This window comes from Narcine bancroftii, chromosome 13 (genome assembly GCF_036971445.1).
Source record: "Narcine bancroftii isolate sNarBan1 chromosome 13, sNarBan1.hap1, whole genome shotgun sequence".
NCBI lineage: Eukaryota > Metazoa > Chordata > Chondrichthyes > Torpediniformes > Narcinidae > Narcine > Narcine bancroftii.
Genome location: NC_091481.1, coordinates 27,715,664 through 27,726,045, shown reverse-complemented (window position 1 = coordinate 27,726,045; position 10,382 = coordinate 27,715,664).

The following is a 10,382-nucleotide window of genomic DNA, read 5'->3' as shown; positions in this document are numbered from 1 at the left end:
ATGTGCTGCACCTTATGATAGAATTCCTAGCTTCCTTTCTCTACTTTGATTTAATTTGGCGGAGGGAACATTGACAGCTTTTAATTTCATCTCTTACTCTAGTCCCACTGAAATTGATATGTTGGGTCCAGAGAGACGACTCTTTCAGAGTGAAGAATGGTGACTCAATTGAGCTGTTGGCAGAGAAATGAAGCCAATCTGAACTGATTGTGAGTTCACAGAACATTACTCTGCTACACACAAAGGAGATATTGGTCGAGGTCCTCAGAATAATTATGAGCAAGATTTTCAATGTCACTGCATGGACTTTGATCAGAAATTATACGTGGTACTCAGTCAAATCGCCACAGTCCTGAGTTCCTGAGTATCCAGCCTTAGCCTGATTTAAGAGAGCAGGTTCCCCATGTGACAGGCAGTATTGAATTGGGTTCTGCCATGGAGGAGGTGCATTGAGGTAGCTACTGCATAGGAGGTGTCTTGATCATCATCCACTCACGATCTCTGAAAGGACTTTCTTTTATTTTTTTTTTCATTTTTTCAAAATGATGCCAGTGTATGGTTGCTCTTCGCCAACCTTTGAATGCCATGACAAAAAAAGCTCCTTTCCGTATCTCGATAGATGTTACAGTAATAAATAAATCTAAAATCTGAATGAAAATTTTTTGGGTAAAGTTTATAAGATGCAGGAGAAAGATTCAGATTGTTCCAGAACGAACCTAACTACTAGAGGCCCTACAGTTCACATCATAGAAAATTACTCTGATCACCGACCAGCATGAACATTTTTATTCAGTTAGGGGACAAATGTAAACACAAGTTTTGAATTATTTTTGCACTTGATTGCAAAAGTTACCAGAAAAAGAAACATTTTGGCCAAAACCAGTTCACTACTTTATTCCAGTAGCTCACAAATTCACATGAGCTGTCACTTTATGATTGAAATCAGCATTGCCGTAATTGATTAAAGTCTGACCTAGGCGCCCACAAATATCTTGGGAATGAAGTTTTATATATTAAGGCTAGTTGGGATAAAACTGTTCCAAATAGTTTCATTAAACATTATCCTGATGGTTATGAACTTCAAATAAATGATCTAAGTGATTGTATTTCTGAAACCAGGGTGTACTGAGATATAGCAAGACTTGATAAGACCGTTGGATTTGATCCTCTGTTTGCTGATGGATTTGAAAAAGATTAGAATTCAGCTCCAGATAACGAACCTATCTTTGGGGTAAAAGGGGAGAAAACAATAAAGGTTTAAAGGAATTGCAAATTATTTTGCATCTACAGTCCTCAAAAGATGGGGGTGACCTAAACATGGACACCTTGTGTTTCATAGAATCACAGAATGGATGATGGCATTGTAGAACATTATTTGGGCCATTGAGTCTTGCCAAGCTCTTTGCAGGTGTAATTTAAATCACTCCCCTCTCTCACTCTACAGTTGGACTAATCCTTTCCTTTCAGGAACTTTGGAAAGATGAGTGAGGCACGTCTTGGGCAAAACAAAAGTGTAGGATCAGGGGAGTAGACGGAAGAAGGCAAAGGGAAGTAAAGTAAAAAAGAATTTGCTAATATTTGTGGTCTTTGATCCAAGTCATTCTTCCTTACAAAGATGTATAGATTTTTTAAAAATGTGTCCATCACCTTAGGTGCTATTTGGGTGTAAATAAATGTAATGTCACGACATAGCACAGAGGAAAGGTTGATGACTAAAGGCAAGGTTAGAAAACTGAAGAATGTCACTGAACTTCCAACTTCCCCAGGCCTGCATATTAAAGATCACTTATCATTTAGTAATATCACTGCAAGGTGTCTTTCATCATGGGCCGAAAGAAAGTGGAAGGGCAAGGTCAAGACTAAGAAACTGAATAATATCAGGTTTGGCATCACAAAGTTTGTTCAAGAAATCATTCACATGGACCCTCGTCAGATGTTCTTGCACTGAAGAGAGTAAAATCAGCTGAGCTCTAACTGATTCCACATAATAGGTTCTTGCTGTCGAAAACATTTCTTTCCTGATTCCTGTTTCAAACCTTAGTTTGACAGACCCAAGGCAAAGTAAGACGTTAACTGCCACAGGCAGGACAAGCTGCAACTTTTAATGAGCTTCGGTCTGGGAAAAGTGGATTATATGAAAGCAAAGGAGTGAAACAGTCCATATGCTGACTGAATGAAGTGTAAACTGAAGCGAAAAGAAACTGGAGGGCTTGAACAATATTCGCGTTGAAGCTGCACTCCATTTTCAAGGAAAGTGTTCCTTTTCAAAGCAGCTGCAGTCTGAACATTTTTAATATGTACTGACTAAATAGAATTTGGAGCATAGCATGCGGAGTGCAAGTAATCATTTTCATCTGCAAACAAAGCCATTGCCTTTCACGTCTCAGTCAAGCAACAGATAGGAAAGTTCAGTCCTGCTGCCTGCAGGAGTGGCAAGTTGTCTGTGTGTGTTGGGGTGGGGGCGGGAGGGGGGGGGGGAAAGTCAACTTGATAAAATCTATTTTTTTCCATTTAATGCCTTCTGGTGGGATAAACCCATTCTGTCTGGGTCGAGCTGGCCAAAATATAAGGAGTCACAGGCCGAACAAGATTAAGCCTGGCAGTTTTCAGCCAGTTACACTGCAATAAAACATTTTTCAGTCCAGAAAACCACAGTGCCACCGAAAATTTATTTTCTATCAGAAGAATTGTGCATTACTACTGAACAGTTTAACTGTTGACAATACAGTAGTTTGTAATATATGTGCTAATAATATATATTACAGTTGGCATTTTTGTGTCTGCTTCTCTTAAAGTTAATTCAAATAAATACAATAAAACTCATTCAAAAAGCAATGCAAAATAAAAAGCTGGGTGCAAAATATGAACAGGAGAAAAGATCAGGAAAGGGGCAAGGCAGTCTCCAACATTCCTCCACAACAATATAGGTTATAGCCCAGGTGTTCACCTTAATAATTATGATTTAATGTAGATAAGTTATTAGAGATAGGATTTTACAGTTAACAGAGTCCTTGCAAATCAAGCAAACACACTTCTGTGAAAAGGAATTCAGTGACCATTGTGTCTGAAATGTTTGGCATTCCCTTGGTATTTTCCATCTTTTCGGGTCCTCCATGTTTAATCAACTGAGGTAAATGTTTCTTTTTACTTGAGGTAAGATAGGTCTAGTATAGTAGTTCTCAACCATTTTTTTCCACCTTAAATAATACCTTATGCAGAGAATGCCATAGGTGCTTTGTGGTTAGTAAGGGGTTCCTTAAGGTGGTATGTGAGTGGAAAGAAAAAAGTTGAGTACCACTGGTCTAATAGCTGTTCAAAATGACAGCAACATCTAGTACTGAAATTAAGAAGTGCAATGTACCTACAGTACAATTTATTGTTGGAGACTATGTTCTAGCGAACTACTTAAAAATGGGCAACGAGCTGCAGTTGGCCCGCAGACCATAGTTTGTCCACCCTGCTCTGACCGAATTGTCTTGATTTTTTTTATATAGAAGCATGTTAGTAGATTGTAGCCTCAACAAATCTCTCTGTGGTAAGGTAAGCAATCCAACAGAGGTAATGTATTTACTGGTGGCTCTGTGCTCTATTGCTTTATATGTGTAAATGATGGTAAGGCAGGATGCTTTAAATCTCCCCATGTCCAAAGGACAGTTTATAAATGGTCAGAAATACATTTGAGTGCCAACAATCAAAGGTTTTCCACTCAGCTCAATTGTACTCTTCTTCAGTGGCATGCTGAAACAGATTAAGAGCTGTTCTCATCAAATTAAATTTGCAAAAGCTTGTTCTGTACATCTGGCATGCTGATGTCACCGCCCCCCACCCCCCCCCCTTTTCTGGTCTGCCAAAATAATTGTTATCATCTTCACAGGCTTCATTTGAGATCCTTTGATCCAGACAAGTTATCAGCTCAACACACAACAAAGTGCCTTCTCCAGCTCGGTATTAAATTCCTCCAGGAAGGCCACAACAAGTTGTTGTCGTGGTTATACTTTCAGCCTCTCGTTTCCCCTATTCTGTAAAATCATCCGTGCATTGGTTCCATTAAAACAATCCTCATGATCTTCGGCTCTCATCACTTTATCAGCCTCATCTGTAGTAGTAAACTACTTCCAAATCGGTATCTTACATTGAAATAGCAAATATTTCAGCTCTGTGTTACACTCTCACACTCACATGTCTGTCCATGGCCTTATGTACTATCCCACCAAGACCATCCGCAAATTGAAAGAACCACAACTGATTTTCCATCAAGGCATTCCCCAACCAGTTTCTGCTAACTTGTTCTCCCCTTCCCTTTCCCTTTCCAGTTTTTCCCTCCCTTCCCCCAGCCATCCCTCCTCCCCTTGATCACTGCTGACTCTCCTCCCTTCTCCACCTATCACCTCCTGCATTTGTGATCACACCTTCCCCACCACCTCCCCCCCCCCCCCCACAACACACTCTTTCGCTCGGACGCCTGCCGATATTTTTCCATACCTTGATGAAGGGCTCAAGCCCGAGACTTCCGTTATGTATTTTTACCTTTGCTATGTAATGGACACTGTTTGACCTGCTGAGTTTCTCCAGCGTTGTGTTTTTATTGAAATTCTCATCCTAGTTTAACCATAACCATAGTACACATTGATAGCATGTGACTCATTGGGTTTAATTCCACCAATGCAAGGCTCAAAAGTTTCCTTTGGGATGATCTTTGATACTGTTTCAGAATCAATATTAAATGTGGCCAATTTGTCCTTACATTTGTGGTATGACTTGGATAAATCGAATGGGTGTTCCTGCCAAAGAAATTACATTGTTTGACATCAGGTACGTAGTGCTCAACTGGTCTCTAAATCTGACCCACTCTGTCCCTACTTGGCTCATCTTCATCCCTGCAACTTTTCCTATGTTTATAATTGAAATAGATGCTTTTTTGAACTACATTACCTACACTTTCACCTTTACCCAAAACTTCAGCCACTCAGAAAGGGTCAGGGCCAAGGTACTGTGACCCTCCCCCCACCCTCCTGCTCATGGCCAGTGCTCTCTCAAATGAGGAACTGTGACCCTCAGCCAGGCGTCACTAGCACCTAGCATCACAGCCAGGTCAATGGCCATCTCTGTCACCCACAATACCCCCACGCAGCTGGAACTGCTGTGCCAATGCCAGGGAAACGCGCATGCCTGTCGCCCGCAATGCATCATGGCAAGGTTGACGGTACAAAGCAGGAGAAATCCCTAGATGTCAACGGTGGCAAACACGGGCTGGGAAGAGTCTGCACATCAGCCCGTGGTATCACATCCACCTTGGGTTGCTGAGGGCCTTTTGAACCAGTCTCCGTCTCTGCGCTGATGGGAGCTGTTCCACTGCGTTGCTTTCCTACCTGCCACCTGTCGGGGAGGTGCACCAAGGAGGTTCATGGTAGGCAGGTAAGTACCTGGTAGCTCTGTATTTTTACTTTATATTTTTTTGTATATGTGTGATAATGTGTTCTGTGTATGTCTGTGTGTGTGCATTTTGTGTGCATGCACGCACCATATGTTGTTACGTCTCTTTGTATATGTACAGACAGATGATAATGAACTGAATTTGAATTGCAGTGTAGAGAAGGAAGAAAGTCTTGCTTCTGGGACTGTTTATCGCAGTCTACCTCACAGCACTAATGGGGTCATTGAAACCCTCAGACCCGGTCCTCGAAGCATACACCTCAGACAGCATTAGGACCAGCTGACGCCCAAGAGCTCCTGAAGGAGAGCAGGGCACATGCTCCGAGACCAGATGCTGTCGCTGGAAGGGAGCTCACAGGCCTGCACTGGGCAGCACCACCACCCCTTTGCCACCCCCGCTGAGCAAGTTTTTGAAGGTCAGATTGTGCCCCCCCCGCCCCCCTGCATTTACCCTAATGCCCCCTGCTAAGACTTGTTCTGGTCCTGACCCTACAGTCAGACAATACTTGCAACATCAAAGCCACTGTGGCTGCATTTGCCCCTTTTTCTTACACTTCTTCACAGGTGAAATTGCTATCCAACCTCTGTGGCCTGACATTCAGCTCCACAGCTCTGCACTGGAATATGCACAGTTAAGCCCTGCCTCTCCCAGCACTCATTCCCTTAGGCTGGACTCCTGCATTCCATAACGAATGCAAACTCTCATGTGAATATCTTTCATCCTTGTGCATATGTAGTTACTTGACAACAACCTTAGCTCTGTTAAGAAAGGATCAGAGAATCCTGTCTGCTTCTGGTTGTACAGATTAAACTGCCTCATTTCTATTTAAGTCACAAATCTTTTTTTTGCATCAAATTCATTCTTTGTTGTCTCGTTCCACAGCCTTTATGTATAATGTAACTCTTCAGTTTCCATCCAAAGAGACACAATGGCCTGTTACCTTTCACCTCTTACAGTTAATTCGTTGTAGTCAGCTCAAAATGTGGTGTAAAGTTTTCTCTATTTCTATTCTTCACACAGGTTGCATGCCTGCAAATACAACTAATTACCCTCCATCATTGCCTCTATTGTGTATTCTCTGCATCCAATAAAATATCTCACTGTGTCTCAGCACCTCTTCCTGTTACTTCTGTCATCAGTGTTTGTTATTCAGTTCATTATCCAGCTGTTCCTTATGGGTGCATAAAAAGATCTAACGGAAACATTTAAGAAGAGAACATTTTAATTTGTTGTCTCTTAAAAAAAGCATTTAACAGTTATTAAGTTCAATGCTATTCTTGGAATTGGATGAAGACAATTATCCAAATATGGTTCAGCCATTTTCCTGTTCAAATAGCCTGTGGACATGACCTAGCTAAGTTTAACTGGGTTTCCTGACTACCTCTGAGGTAGATCAGGGACCCGGTTTGGTTCTGACAATATTACCGGTTGGACCCTTTCTAACTGGGGTGCTAACCAGAAAAATTGCCCGATTAACCCTATTTTACATGGTAGTTTGAAAGGGACTAATGCCATCGACCAGGACTGAGGTTCAACTCCCACACTGTCTGTAGGAGTTTGGACATTCTCCCTGTGGGTTTCCTCCAGGTGCTACAGTTTGCTCCCACCGTTCAAAAAGTACTGGGGGTGAGGCTCAATTGGGTGTAATTGGGCAGCATGAGCAAGCGTGCTTTATGTCTAAATTTAAGAGTTTTTTTTTAATTTAAATTTCTCTACATTACAACAGTGACTTCCATTTCAATGACTTCCTTGATTTGATGCTTGGACGATATCAAGACATGTCACATCAATGAGCGTGTGAAAGTTGTGCCCGCAACATGTCTTGAGTTATTGCTTTAGTTCCAGCAGTATCTTAATATTTTCACATAATACCATAAAACACTTTTCGAAGGACCACAGGTAACTTTAATGTTTGCATTGACAGAAAGCAGACATTAAGATGGAAGAAGAGAAAGAAGGAAAGGTAACGAACTATAGGTGATTGGTGAGTACGACTTTCAGATGATGATGTGCCGGTACCAGCAGGACTGTATGAAACTTAGCTTCCAATCAGGCCAGAACTCCAGCAGACGTCAAAAAATAAATGGGTGCATTTTAACTTCATCCCATTGTTCTGCCCTATCACATTTAGTACAGCACCATAGCACTTATTGTTAGTGTCATCAACCATGAAATTGCTGGAAAATTCTTGTTCTAAAGTAACCAGCTTCAAATGAAGTATGGTGGCACAGCATTCTACCATGGAATGAAGTCACTGTGACAGCTCTCAAGATATCAGGCATTCATCAGGATGATTTACTGTCTATTGTCACACAGAAGTTGCTTGTTCACTTTTCATACAGAGCCTCCAATCGTTTTTTTTATCACCCTGAAGGCAGACTGAAGTTAGAAATGCAAGCTGACTTCACCTGTCAGAACTCAGCAAGAAGAAGGAAATGTGATTTAGATCTTCTTTAAAAAAAGGTTTCCGTGATCTTTCTTACATCACAGTGGGCAGTAAACTGCACGGTTGGAAATATCCTCAGTTCCAGTCATGAAGAAGCTAAGCTCATAAAAATAAATAGTCTCTGACAATGCAGTTCTTACTCTGGTCCAGTACTACAGCAGAACCATAAAAAGCAATTGATTTTTCTTCCTATTTGGTGGAAAATTTCTTTCCCAAATATCTTGTGTGAATAGAGCATTCTGGGGATATTTTGCACAGCCTCCTCTTTCACCCACTCCTGGCAGCTTGCACTGCCTGCAAGGCCACTGTTCCTTCTCCCACCTCTGCAGTATGCAAAGGGGAATGGTTTCCTACTGCATCCCTGCTTAGGAATGACAGGATATGCAAAAGGCAGTAAAGTATCCTTCAGTACAGCTGCACCACCTACTGACGAGCTCTGCAAATTGGACCAACAAATAGCGATTACCAAATGTTTGTGGAATTCCACAATTATGGTTTTTAGAGTTCAGGCATGTAACAGCACCATCAAGGAATTTTGCAGCTACGTGGGCAGTCTAAAAAGGAAGGTGCCGGAATTTTGAGTCAATTTGTGCAGGAATTTTGGTGAATTTGTGCAAGAATTTTGAGTCGATTCCTGCACCCCGATTTATCCTGCAAGACCCCTACAACTTTTTGGAGGAAGCCTGCAGGGTAAATTGTACTGAAAAAATTTGTTGTCAGTCATTCACTCTACTTCAAGTTCAACCACCGGGACCGTTGCACTTGGGTGCTTCCTGTCTAAAATGATGCCCAGTGTGAATGACCACATAAGCAGTAACTATGGTAATTTTTTCAGCGTTCCCCCCCCCCCCCCCCAATATTGCGGTCTAAAAAAAACATTAATGATGAGAAGAAATCAATCAGCAGAAGTGGTAAGGTAAGTGCTTGTCGCTTGCTTTGCCTGCGTTGCTGCAGTTGAATGTAGCCAGACATGGTTAACATGGTTATTGGGAATGCTGATTTTTCCACTTTGTATATGATTGGTCAATATTCACTTCATTAAAATGTTTTCAGTGATCCGACACTGGATACAATTTTCCTCAAAGTGAGTCTGCACAACATGCCTCCTGAATTGAGTCAAGTTATTCACTGTTTCTCAGCATCTGTTTTTTTGGAAGATAGTTCAAGGAGAACCATTGGCCTAAACACTAGATTATGTAATGTTTATATTTGTGGACTTTTGAATCCAAATTCAACGAAACAAGATGTATTAATGAAAATGACAAAGCAGTGATTATTGACCCGAGTCCTCTGTACGTCAGCCTTGCTTTCCAAGTGGCTCTCAGACCTGCTCAATGGCACTTATAATGTGCCTGGATGTCATTTCGGTAATTTTCAACCTCTCTCAGGTGTGAAAGTCTATCCCATGTTAATACTTGTATTCCAACCTGTTGGGAAGAGGGTAGCACTCTGGCTGCTCGTATTTTTTCATGAACCCTTTGAAGACTTCAGTAACTTTACTCTCATGTTGTTTGCTTTTGTGTAATTAATTTTACAATTATCACGTCATTCAACCCTTTCCACCTGCTGTGTAAAAAATAACTACAATTCTCCACCACAGGAAGAGCTAATCAGGAAGGGAAATGTTTCTTGATTACAAAAAAGGACATTTACAGTCTAAGAAACTTTTTAAATTCATTTAGAAATACCATCCAAATGGGGTGCAACGTGTAAAAATTTAGAGATGATAATTAACAGCACCACACACACACTTATCCATTGGCTTTAAGTCTGATGGTAGAAACCTTTTCACAAAAGGAGTTCTTTAACAAATGCATAGCAATTAAAATGCAAGAATAAAATTTAGAGATGATAATTAACAGCACCACACACACACTTATCCATTGGCTTTAAGTCTGATGGTAGAAACCTTTTCACAAAAGGAGTTCTTTAACAAATGCATAGCAATTAAAATGCAAGAATAAAATTTAGAGATGCATTTGTTTCTGCTGAGTCAACTGTTTCAGCAGAATGTAGATTTTCATCAGGTATTCTCGTTCTTTATGTTATTGGCTATCTTTCTCAGTAATCACGAAGAATTCTGAAGCTTGGTCCCCTCTGGCCTTTCTAGCGAATAGAACACGGCAGCAAGATAAGGTTAACTATGCAGTAAATGTGAAGCAAAGCAAATCACTGGGAAGATGGTAAGCCAGGATTTAACTCGTTAATATCAGAATGGGCCACTGCATGTGTGCGAATCCGTTTCCTCCAGGCAGAAAGTATAGTTAGGGTCAAACTCTGAATCAATCCTTGTGAAAGAATAACAACAAGGACCAGAAATATTTCAGTGCAAAATCTGCTGTTCAAGATCTGTGCAGATACATCTCTATTTTAAATGCGGGTGTGCTTTATTTGAGCTTCTGATTGGTGATGAGGACAGGGTAATGAAAATCAGTGGTAGTGTAACATTTCCTATTCAATTTGGAATAGTTTGAGAATAAGCACTAATTTTTGTAGGTCTGC